This window comes from Papio anubis, chromosome 4, assembly GCF_008728515.1.
Source record: "Papio anubis isolate 15944 chromosome 4, Panubis1.0, whole genome shotgun sequence".
NCBI lineage: Eukaryota > Metazoa > Chordata > Mammalia > Primates > Cercopithecidae > Papio > Papio anubis.
In genome coordinates this window covers 180739215-180751461 of record NC_044979.1, presented here as the reverse complement: position 1 = coordinate 180751461, position 12247 = coordinate 180739215, and the positions used below count along the sequence as shown (strand labels likewise).

Sequence of the window (12247 nt, the reverse complement as noted above, 5' to 3'; positions counted from 1 at the left end):
AGGCAGAGAGTCCCAGCCTCTGGCCTGATGCTCAGAACTGCTGCAAACCCCCCTGGAGAGTGCCCCAGGAGAGAGCAAGGAAAGCGGGTCTCAGAGACAAACTCTCTCACCTGGGCCTGTTAACTGCTGCCTGGGGGGTCAGATGGGAAAGGTACCTGGTTTCTGAACTGACAGTGGAGGCTTCAGCCATCCCAGCATGGGCCGCCTGTCCCCAAGGGCAGAAATGCTGCGGCCCTGCACCCTCTGCTCAGATGCTTCTGTCCTGCCACAACCCCCTCCTGCAAGAGCTTGAATGTCACCACCCCCCTGGCTCATGCCACCTGCTCACATCTGGCTTCATGCACCTGCTCACACATCCATGAGCCACATGCACCTTCTCACACATCTGGCTCATGCACTTGCTCTCACATACCTGGCTCATGCACCTGCTCACATATCTGGCCCATGCACCTGCTCACACATCTGGCTCATGCACCTGCTCACACATCTGGCTCATGCACCTGCTCACATCTGGCTCATGCACCTGCTCACACATCTGGCCCATGCACCTGCTCACAGATCTGGCACCTGAGCCCCCAAAGGGTGGGTGTTCATTCCCCTCTGCCCCTGATGGCCTCTTTCCCACTGTGCACACAGACTGGGGTTCCTGGGGGGCTTGCCTGACACCACCTGGCTCCTGGCACCTGCTCAGTGCCCCTCAGCCTGTCATGCCATGCCACAGCCCCGCCCCTGGCCAGTGCTTTCAGTGAACCCATTTGCAGGGGAGAAAAATTGAGGCACAGAGAAGACACATGACTCAACAGTCACACAGCTGGCCAAAGAGATGCTGCCTGTCAGTGTAAAGAAAATTATCGAACCCCACATGGGACCAAGAGCTCAGGAATGTGAGCGGCTGGGGGCTCCAAACGCTGTGCAGCTCATCTCCCCAAGGGGTGACCTCAAAAGGTGTTCTTGCAGGAGCTCTTCCCATAGGACAAACCCAGGTCATAGGGGCCATGGCAGCCACGCGAAAGGAGCCTCCTTGCAGGCCCTGGGCCGGGGTCTGTTGGATCAACCTGAATCCACCTGAGACCTGCAAAGGCCCTGGTATTTTCTTGGTGCTCTGTGGCCCTGCCCACCTTCCAGACAGAGCTACTACCAGGCACAGGCACAGACGCCCACAAAGACAACCAGAGAGGCTCCCGGGCTTCACTCTCATGGAGCTGGTCCAATCCACACACAGTGAGTGCTAGCAACCTCAAATTTTAAAGTCTTTAAAGCATGTTACCTATAAAAATAAAGGGCTTTTAAGAGCCTTAAGTTGAAAGATTGAACTAAATGTTCCGTGCTATCATCCAAACTTTCTGTCCACATCTGAACAAACCCAGCACATCCCTCTCTCCTTGTCCTTCTATAAACTCACAAGGTCAGAAGGAATCAAACATGAAAGGGTGTCCGTGACCCTCTCAAAATGAAGTCATTGTTACTATTTTCTTTGGCTAAATGATTCGGTCCAGTTTCGAAGAGAATTAACATCTGTGCACGCTGCTGTTTTTTTCTAGAACCTATTTGGGGGTTCTCATGCTTATTCTAGGAAAAGCAGCCGCAGGAGGCACCTCTCCCTAGAGGGGTGAATTCAGTGGGACGTTTGGCATAACTCTGCCGGAGGCGCTGGCGCAGGGTTCTGCCTTCCACAGCCCTTGATTTCTGTGGGTGGAGGGTGAGGCCCCTCGCGGCTGTACCGAGAGAGGCCTGCACAGGGCTGGCTCACAGAGCAGGTTGTTGCTCTAGGACGGCCTGCTACGGGGCTATGTGCCGCCCCGACCCACAGAGCCACGTGCCCAGAGACATTTCAAGGACGCTTCCAGATCCCAGCCCATGGAATGGCTCAAGATTCCCGCCAGCAATCACAGAGAAACTGGCCATTGTCCTGCCGGGCTCTGACTCCAGCAGTGTGGTCCAGTGAAGCCACAGGCGCTGAGGTGTGGCAGATGTGAGGACTCGAGGGGGTTCTCGCCCAAAAAGTGGGTGATGAAAAGTGGCAACGTGGCTCCCAGCAAGGCCTGCATAGCCCAGGGGGCCGTGTCCGCAGAGCTTCCAGCTGAGCGCCCCAGTCCATCCCACTCCAGGCCCTGTGCAGAGGCAGAGGAGGCCGCTAGGTAAATATCTGCCTGATTTAAACCTGGAGGCAACCGATGGGCCGTATCACCCACAACACAAAGTGGGGGGTCCCTCAGCAGTGTCTGCAAGGCTGCCTGCCTCAGACTCTCAGTGAGACCCTGGAACGTGGCCTCCGCCAAGGCCACCTCTGCCAGCCCAGCCCCAGCCCCAGCCCTGACCTTCAGGACCCCCCATGAGGGCACCTGTCCCCCAAACCCAGGGAGGCCCTGCTGGGGCAGGGAGAGGCCTGGGGCTTGTTCCAGTCTGTGCTCTGGAACTTTCCTTATCTCCAACCTGTGTCTGCTCTAAAGTGCTGGAAGGAGGCCAGTGGGGACTGAGGTGGGCACCACCCAGGGCATGCAGCCCACAGCAGGCTCAGCTGTGGGAGGGTCTCCATGGGCCTAACAGGATGTGGGCCGGGAAAGCAGCTCATGACACCCTTGTTAGCAACGGGGCAGGAATGAGAGCAGCTGTCACCAGGGGCAACAAGTGCAAAACGAACCCAGGGCTGCCTGTGGCAGGAGCAGTCAGTGCCCACCCACCCACACACTCACCCGTCCTGGTGCTCCCACTGCACCCCGAGAAGCTGAGCGCAGGGGTTCTGCTGCCCCCACCAATGCGCGTGGCTCAGACCGTCCGTGACAGCCTGCCCTGGCAGCCTGCACTGCCTGTGTCCAAATTGTCTCAAACGGCAGACACCAAGAGCTGCAGAGAGCCAGCTGGGATTGCCTTGGGGGCCTTCGGGTCTGCTGGGCCCTCCAGAACATCACCATCTTCCGGGGACTTCCAGGAATTGGTCACAATGAGTCCACACTCCTGTGGGCCGTCTAGACCTGGCCTCCACCCCTGACCCCCAGGGCCACCTGGTGCTACCTGCCGACCTCCCCTGGGCCGGGGGTCCAAGCAGGGTCCACCGTCTCTGCAGCCAGCAGGTGCTCGGTGGAGGTCACCTGGGCCTCCCCAGGTCTCTGCAAACACTGCCCTTCTGTCCTTGGCCCAGAAAGGGTGGGATACCCTGTGTGTCGGTCGCCCATCCTTGGAGAGCACAGAGGCGGGCTCCCTCCAGGCCTGCCTGACAGCCCAGATAAGCCGCTATGAATGGAATGCGACCTCCTCCGGCACAGGCACAGGTGTGTCACCCCCAGCGTCACCCCCAGCCTTGCAAACAAACCACCTGGAAGCCAAGAGACCAGTGCCTGCCTGTGAACAGTCCTGCTCGGCCCGCCCGTCAACAGGCAAGGGCACCCCAGGCCTTATTTCTAGGTCTTTCTGCAAACCTGATTTTCAACGGCCCAGCCTACTAAGGGCAGGCGAGGCGGTCCACGCGTTCTGTTCCGTCTGATCCGCCTTGCTCCCGAGCTGACCCTGCCTGATGGGGTGACCACGGCTGGCAGAGCCTCGTGATCCCGGCTTCCCAGGCCAGCCCACAAAGGAGCTTGCTTTGGTGGTCGAGCGCAGGCTGAGGGCCAGGGAAAGCCAGCTGGGCCATCGACGCTCCCTTGCAGTGTAGCCTCCTGCCCAGAAATAAAGGCAAGTTCTCCCAGACCAGCCACGAGACCCCAGGCCGAGACGCGCCATCTCCACATTCTTGGGCTTCCAGAGACTTAGGCAGCCGCCCACGATCTCCACCAGCCTTTGTAACCGGACCCGGGGTCACCAAGAATGACCCTGAACCTGCCCAGGGTGGATGCCCCACCCGGCCCCTCCTCAGCAGCTCCCCTGGGCACAGCTGGAGCAGAAGCCCAGGATCCCAGTCTCGAGCCCCCTCCCCAGCAAACAGCAGGCAGCAGAGGACCTGGGTGGCAGGAGGCCCCTCCTGCCATGTCAGTCGTAGCCCATGGAAAGGCTGTGTCCTCCCAGAGCACTGAGGGTGAGAGGCGCCAGGGAGGTGCTTCGACCTGTTTGGAGCTTTAGCTCTGATCACAGAGTTCCACACACGCAGGAGAGGTCAAGAGGGCACTAGAAAGACGGGGGGCCCTCAAACCATGACCCCGCTTCACGGACACAGCACACGCAGGAGAGAACGAGAGGGCACTAGGGAGACAGGGGGCCCCCAACGAGAGGGCGCTAGGGAGAGATGGGGGTCCCCGAGAGGGTGCTAGGGAGATGAGGGGCCCCTAATGAGAGGGTGCTAGGGAGACGGGGGCCCCTAATGAGAGGGTGCTAGGGAGACGGGGGCCCCTAATGAGAGGGTGCTAGGGAGACGGGGGTCCCCAACGAGAGGGCACTAGGGAGAGATGGGGGTCCCTGAGAGGGTGCTAGGGAGATGGGGGGCCCCTAATGAGAGGGTGCTAGGGAGATGGGGGCCCCCAAACCATGACCCCGCTTCACGGACACAGCACTCCTGGCCCGGCACCACTGTAGAGGCAGGAGCTGCTCTGCTGGACCACGGCGGGCAGGCGTCGGGGATGGCTTGGTGCGGGGAGCCCAGGTCCCATGCACATGGGCCCAGAGGAGGTGGGGAGGGGGCACTGGCAGCCGAGGACACACAGTGGCCTTCACAGGCCCTGGAGAGGACGCTGACAGAGGCCGCGAGAGCCTGTCCGTCACCCGCAGTCCGGCTCCACCGTCCTGGGATCCCGCCGCCTGCTCACGAGCACGTTCATTAGCTCAGAACTCAAAACTAGAAGATGCCTCCAGCCCCATCATGAGACCGGAGAGGGAGAAGAGGAGACAAGAAGTGGAGCCTCCCTGGGCCACGTTCTAAGCAGCCAAGCCTGGGTGCTGGGCACACAGTGGGTGACTGAATGATGGAATGGGCGGGCACTGCCAATCAACGTCCGCTGACTCCTCTCCTCCTGCTCTGGGCACTGCCCCTTCCTCACAGGGACCTGCAGCAGCCATCGCTGACTGTGACCGTCGCCCACAGCTCACCGTGGCAACTGTGCACCTGTAATGTCCATGCCTGGGACTCTGGCCTTTCATCCTGGGGAGGCCTGGCTGAAACGTTTTCCAAAGGAAAGGAGACAGGGAAAGAGACTCTCAGATCCCTGCCGGGATGCAGTTAAAGAAAGCTGTAGAGTCTCGGCCGGGCGCGATGGCTCACGCCTATAATCCCAACGCTTTTGGAGGCCAAGGTGGGCAGATCACAAGGTTGGGAGATCAAGACCATCCTGGCCAACATGATGAAACCCCATCTCTACTAAAAATACAAAAAAAATTGGCCGGGTGGGGTGGTGCGCACCTGTAGTCCCAGCTACTCGGGAGGCTGAGGCAAAAGAATCGCTTGAACCTGGGAGGCAGAGGCTGTAGTGAGCCGAGATTGCGCCACTGCACTCCAGCCTGGTAACAGAGCAAGACTCCGTCTCAAATTAAAAAAAAAAAAAAAGTAGAGAAGCTGTGGTGGACTATTACACACCCATGAAAAGGGATGAAACGTGGGTCCGCACAACAAGACGATGTACCTGGAAACGTGAGGCTTGTGAGAGGAGTCAGACACAAAAGGCCGCGCACCGTGGGAGCCACTTGCGTGAACGGCCGATCCACAGAGGTGGAGATAGGACTCGCAGGTTCTCGGGGCTGGGCAGTGGGCTCCCTATCCCCAGCGTGTGAATGTTCTAGAATTGGGCAGTGGTGATGGCTGCACAGCCTTCTGACTATACTAAATGTCACTGAATCGTTCACTTTAAGATGGTTAATTTTATGCATTGTGAATTTCACCTCAACTTAAAAAAGTTAAAGAATCCAATTGTTTCCAGTTCTTCAAAAGATGGAACATGACAAGGGTGGAAACTGGTGGCCTCGGTCCTGGCTGCTACTGAAGTCTCCTGACCCCACAGACCCCACCCTTGGCCATGCCTGGCTGGTCACTCTGGCACGCCAGGTCAGCTGAGGGTGCCCCGGCCCCACCTTTCTCAGAGCGGGCTCAGTCAGTCTCCTGGTTCCCACAGTGCCGCGTGTTTGAGGCCCAAGGCCACCCTCACCACACGGTCCTCAAACTCTGAGAGACCCCAGGCCCAGACGCCACCTACAGAAGCACCGGACCCCACACCGCACAGCACTCGAGCCGCCCACGGAGGGATGGGGGCAGTCAGGAAGGCTTCATGGAGGAGGTGGTGCCAACGGGCCTTGGCCGGTGTGAGCAGTGGGCAGGAGTCGGCTGCCTTGGCTGTGACCCAGGAGACCTCGTGTCCTCCCAGCTCTGCAGGGCCAGGGACAGCATCTCCCAGGACAGAACAAGCAGGGAAGTGCCTGACCCAGTCAGACTCATCCAGGCCCAGGGTGTATGAGTCACCTCGGCTCATTAGTCAGGCCTGAGCTCATCCCCAGGTGCCGGCACATTCCTGAGGCCTCGCCCCCCTTCCGCTGGTTCTGAGTCCTGCAGACCCAACCCCAGGCCCAGGGCGCACGGAGGTCCCGTGACGGCGACCAGCACGAATGCTGGGCCCGGCAGACCCATTGTCCGGCAAAGGCACCCAGAGCACTGGCCGCCCCTCACGGCAAAGTCCAGGGTACACACAAGTATGCACGGAAACCTCAACGCCTGCCGGCCTGCCCACCCCACCTGGAGAATTCCGCTCCCCACCCGCTGTGGTCCTGGTGTGTCCAGACACGTGGCAGGGGTGTGAGGTCAGGGGCAGGGGTGGCCACAGAGCAAGAGGGGGGAGCCTGGGAGAGGCAGAGCCCATGAGCACGGCACCTGGGCACACAGTCTGGTCAGTGCCAGACGGGTCAAGAGGCCTGAGGCAGGCATGGGAAGCTGGTGGGCCGGGGAGCCAGAAGCCTCAGGGACTGCTGGTGAGTTATGAGGGGCCACATCTGGCCTCCTGGGTCAATGCCAACCTTAAGCCCCAGAAGAAAGGGGTGGGGAGAAGCCTCCAGGGGCCACCGGCAAGACAGCAGGGGGAGGTGACACTGAGATTTAAAAGGTCTAGAGAGAAAGGGCTGCGATGAAGGTGGATACGGTACCCACACGGAGAACAGAAAGCTGGGCCCAGCCCCCAGCGTGGCTGCCCATCAACACTGAGTCCAGATATTCCAGTGATCAGACCCCACACATGCTCCCGAGACAGCCTGGCTTTTTAAACTGCAGCCGAAAGCAAACGCACAGGCGTCACCTTCCAGAAGCGTGAGCGTGAAGCTGGGGCATGTGCACCTCAGGAGGCTGCCCTGCTGGGGTGCGGCCCTGGGGCGGCGGGGCTGAGATGCCCCTGCGTCCTGAGAGCACCTGTGTTCACAGCGCCCCCGCCTCCCCTCCCCTCTGCTCAGCCCCCTGCTGTTCAAGAGGCAGCTCCTTCCACCGCGAGGAACTCAGTCCCAGCAGCACGGGCACCCCCCAAGGCCTCCCTCCCAGACCCCTCAACACTTAGAGGAGAAAAGACAGAGAAGAGGCCCCAGAATGGGCAAGTGTCTGCGAGGGTGCAGCCACCAGCTCCCAAACCTGCCGGACAAAGCGGCAATCAGCAGCACGTGCAGAGGGCGGACACTTCCGTGGTCTCACGCCAGGGCTGAGCATTCGGTGCTGCTGCCATCCCGGCTAGGCCTGGCACCCAAAGGGACCCACGCTCCCCTGCTCAGGGCGTGGCAGGGTTTCCAGGGGCTTCCAGAGCCAGATGTGATGGGGCAGCCCTGCAGGGATCTGAGCTTTTCCATCTCCACGGGAAGTGTGTGAGCTTGCGCAGCCTCACCACACTGAACCAGCGGCCGCCCTCTCTCAAAATAACTCCAGGCCAGGCGGGGTGGCTCACACCTGTAATGCCAGCACTTTGGGAGACCAAGGCAGGTGGATCACCTGAGGTCAGGAGTTCGAGACCAGCCTGGCCAACATGGTGAAACCCCATCTCTACTAAAAACACAAAAATTAGCCAGGTGTGGTGGTGCTCACCTGTAATCCCAGCTACTCCAGAGGCTGAGACATGAAAATCGCTTGAACCCAGGAGGTAGAGGTTGCAATGAGCTGAGATTATGCCACTGCACTCCAGCCCGGGCGACAGAGCAAGACTCTGTCTCAAAAAAAGAAAAAAGAGTAACCCAAAAGTCACTCAAACTAAATGTTGTCAATTCACTTATGCCCTGGCCAGGCAACTGCAAAAAGGTGGGGAAAAGGAGGGGGCGGGGCGGGGGCGGTGCCCTCTAAAAACCAGGACAGTCGCACTCAGCTCCTTCCTGGGTTCTCATCCCACATGAAAGAAGCAACAGGGATGCGGAGATGAGGCCTCACGGTGCTTCAAGCAAGAACGACGGCGTCCTGGCAGCCGGACCAAGTCAAAGTGAAGTCTGCACGCACAAATGTGCCGTTCTGACTTGGGATAAATGTGGATCCCGTGAACCCCGAGAGCCCTTGGCCCTCTGGCTCCGCTTTGGAAAACAACGTCCCCTGCCAGACCACCCTGGGAGGATGGGGGTCACCACAGGCCCCCAGGGGTGTTTCCTTCCTGCTGCCCAAGACCAGAGGCCGCAGGCCCCCAACCTGCCCAAAGGAGCCAGGAAGGCTGGACGACGAGAGGGACCCTCTGACTCCAGACACAGGATCCCACCTTGTGCAAGTCTGCAGCTCAACTCCACACCTCACAGGGCAGCCCCCGGGAGGCTCCTGTGCAGCGTTCACACAGGAGGGTGTGGGTGAGCGGGGTCATGGCCCCTGCCGTGACGGTTTTCAGAGGCCTTGGGCCACCGGAGAGTGAGGCAGGGGGTCCACCTCCACGCACACCTCTTGGGGGACAGTTGCAGGGGCCCCAGGGACCCACCGACTCCAGGGTAGCGCCAGGGTGCTCTCCTGCAGGGGAGCCCAGTCTGGGGCTCTGACAGGCGTATCCAGGGAGACAGGTGGACGCGGTCACACTGCACTCACTGGAACACACACGGCTGTGGCTGTGGCTCTGACAGGTGTGTCCAGGGAGACAGGCGGACGCAGTCACACTGCACTCACGGCGCACACGGCCGGGGCTCCGACAGGCGTGTCCAGGGAGACAGGCGGACGCAGTCACACTGCACTCACGGCACACACGGCTGTGGCTCCGACAGGCATGTCCAGGGAGATGGGAGGACACGGTCACACTGCACTCACGGCACACACGGCCGGGGCTCTGCGCAGCCCGAGACTGGTGTGAGGAAGGAGGCGGTGGGCGGTGCTGCCCACCCATCAGCTCACAGGCCCAGCAGCACCAACGGAGAGGCCGCGATGCCACAAGTCAGACCCACCCCCTCACCACGAGACTGAGGGACCCCCGAGCCCGGGGCGTCCATCTGAGAAACCTCCTGCGAATGGCTACAGAGGAAATTTTCAGGTGCAAGAGATCTGCAGAAAGTTCTGGAACCTGTGCCTGGACCGGTTTGGACCTTCAGTGGAAACACATGAAAGAGAAGGAAAACCAGCTGGGGAAGGATCCCAGCAGCGGCGGCTCAGGTCTGGGAGAAAGGCGCAGGCGAGGCAGTGCCTGAGCAACGGAGACCGACAGGCAGGAGGCGGGACGGGCTGCGCCACAGGCCTCCCGGGGTCCCCACGCCACTGCACACCTAGGACTGCGGGAGGGTCAGTGGGGGCCAAGGGCTGCCCCGGAAGGGAGCCGGTTTTCAGGAGCTTCCAAGCTGAAGGGCAGAAGCCGCCAGGACCTGGCCCAGCGCTCTGGTCCAGGGTCAGGTCACACCTCAGACCAGGGATTGGAGACTGCAAATTGGAGGCATCACTGGCCGCGTGCTTGCGAGTTCTCCACTGGCACAGGGGGGCCGCGGGGGCCTCGAGGAAGCGCCTTGGCACTGTGGGAGGTGACTCCATGCAGGCTCAGGCACGGCTGCCTTGGGGGTCGTCCTCCGTGGGGCACCTTGGGGCAGGTGTCCTTATCCCGGGAACCCTTGCCCGGAGACCCACAGCTAACCCGCAGCAGAGTTGCACTCCAGGCGTGTTTACCTGCAGCCACACACCTCCCCGTGTGGCTCCCCGCCCTGCAGAGAGCGCCTTCCACTGCTCCCTGGTGGAGCCCTGAGCCCGCCTGTGCCGTGGGCCTGCCAGCACCACCAGGGCCCACCACAGAGGCACAGGAAGCCTGGATTTGCTCCTGAATTGCTGTGACTGCCACCCCCTCCACCTGAGAAGGTGCCCCTGTGTCGCTATGGATGGCAGACCGGGCACTGCGGGAGCTGGGGCAGCCTGCCACGGTCCCGACACGTGGCCTCCTTAAGCCCTGCACTCCCTGCCCTCCCCCCAGCACCAGCGCCTGGGACCCTCTGCAGGACTGTTTCCACCAGGGCCCAGCAGCACTACCCAGCACCCTGGCCCGGCTTCATGTGCAGGACCTGCTGGCAGGACAGGCCCCTGTCTGTGCATCAGAATTCGCTGGGAGGCAGCTGCTCCTACAGCCTCAGATTCCAAATCCAAATGCCCAACAGGAGGGCCCTGGGTGAGGAGCTGAGTGCGTCCAGCCTCTGTCCCCAGGACACTGCAGAGTCCTGGTCCAAGAGGGTCTGAAACTGGCCGGTAAGGGACCCACCGCAGAACCACGGAGTCTGCAGGACGGAACTGCCTCCACCCGGCATGAGCAATACACTCAGGAGAAAACCAAGCTATCCTCCAAACGCGGGGCTCTGGCCGGCCTCCTGTTAATATGTGACTCCAGCCTGAGGTACCTAATTCAGCATTAACTGGAGTCACTCAATGGCCACGAGCCCCCTGGTTCTCCAGTAACTCAGATGGGGGTGGAGACAACCTGGGCTCACCCTGAGGAGGCTGGGATTCAAGAGAGGCCGATCTCCAGATCCACTCACATGACCCTCGGAGCCGGGCCCTCCGGAAGGCGGGAGGCGGGAGGCAGGAGGCGGGAGGTGGGAGGCGGGAGGCGGGAGGCAGGAGGCGGGCACCGGCTGTGTGTGGACACAGCTTTGGGAGGGTCCTGCTGCCGCCCGAGGTGCTTGTGGGGCTCCACACCTTTCTCTCGGCAAATAACTGAACGCAGCAGCAAGGAAAGGGAAGGCGGTGGAAGCTCAGGGAACGTACCCCAGCCCAGCAAGGGCAGCTGGCTGACACTCTGGGGCTGCACCAGCCAACACTCGGGACCAGACCGGCCAACACTTGGGAACTGGACCAGCTAACCCTCAGGAACCACGTCACCATGGAACGTAAGCCACGGTTTCCAACTCCCCTAAGCTCCAGGACACCATTTCCAAGCTCAATTTGCCCTATGGGGAAGGAGAAGTGATCAAAAGTGAGGACATTAAGACCACTTCGGCCGGGTGTGGTGGCTCACACCTGTAACCCCAGCATTTTGGGAGGCCAAGGCGGGCGGATCACTTGAGGTCAGGAGTTTGAGACCAGCCTGACCAACACGGAGAAACCCCATCTCTACTAAAACTACAAAAAATTAGCCGGGCGTGGTGCCGCATGCCTATAATCCCAGCTACTCAGAAGGTTGAGGCAGGAGAATCTCTTGAACCCAGGAGGCGGAGGTTGCAGTGACCAGAGATCACGCCACTGCACTGCAGCCTGGGCAACAACAGTGAAACTCCATCGCAAAAAAAAAAAAAAAAAAAAAAAAAGCCACTTGGACCTTCCTGAAACCCCCCATCAGGTGGTCTCCCGAAGAACAGACCCCTCCACCTAGGAGGCCCACAGCCCTGCCTCACCCAGTGGCCTAACCTGGGGCTGCCACCTCCCCTTTCCTTGGCAGGCTGCTGGGCGGAGTCCCCATTTTTCACCCGCCGTTTTCCCAGACCAACAGCTGGGAGAGCCCGTGCCGCCCACTGTGCCCTGAGATCTGCACAGCACAGCAACTCACAGATGCCTTCTGCTGTCCTGCCACAGCACAAGGTGCGTCAGGCCAGACAGCCACGCACAGGCCCCGGCTCCTGGCTTCTGCCATCTTTTCTGTTCCTGCAACTCCACCCTGGAGCCTCCCACTCCTTCAAAAGCTGCAGGAAGAGGTGAGACCCCTCAGTGCCCACAGGCAAGGTCCCGCCATTGCACTCCAAATGCCTGCACCAAGCCCAGGGCCCTCCTGTCCCTCTACAGACAGAGCCCACCAAGCCCAGGGCCCTCCTGCCCCTCTATAGACAGACAGCAAGGGGATGTGCCAGGGTCCCTAAGCCAAGTCCAGGTGCTCAGGCTTTGCTGAGATTAAACCTCACAGTGAGCCTGTGTGTGTACATGTGTGTGTGCAGGCCTGTGTGTGCCTGCATG

At 60.6% G+C, this 12247-nt stretch overlaps 1 pseudogene; it reads left to right on the top strand.

Annotated features, from left to right (window-relative positions):
• The window catches only part of LOC116274652, a 29051-nt pseudogene that overhangs the window by 15395 nt on the left and 1409 nt on the right, over positions 1 to 12247 (top strand).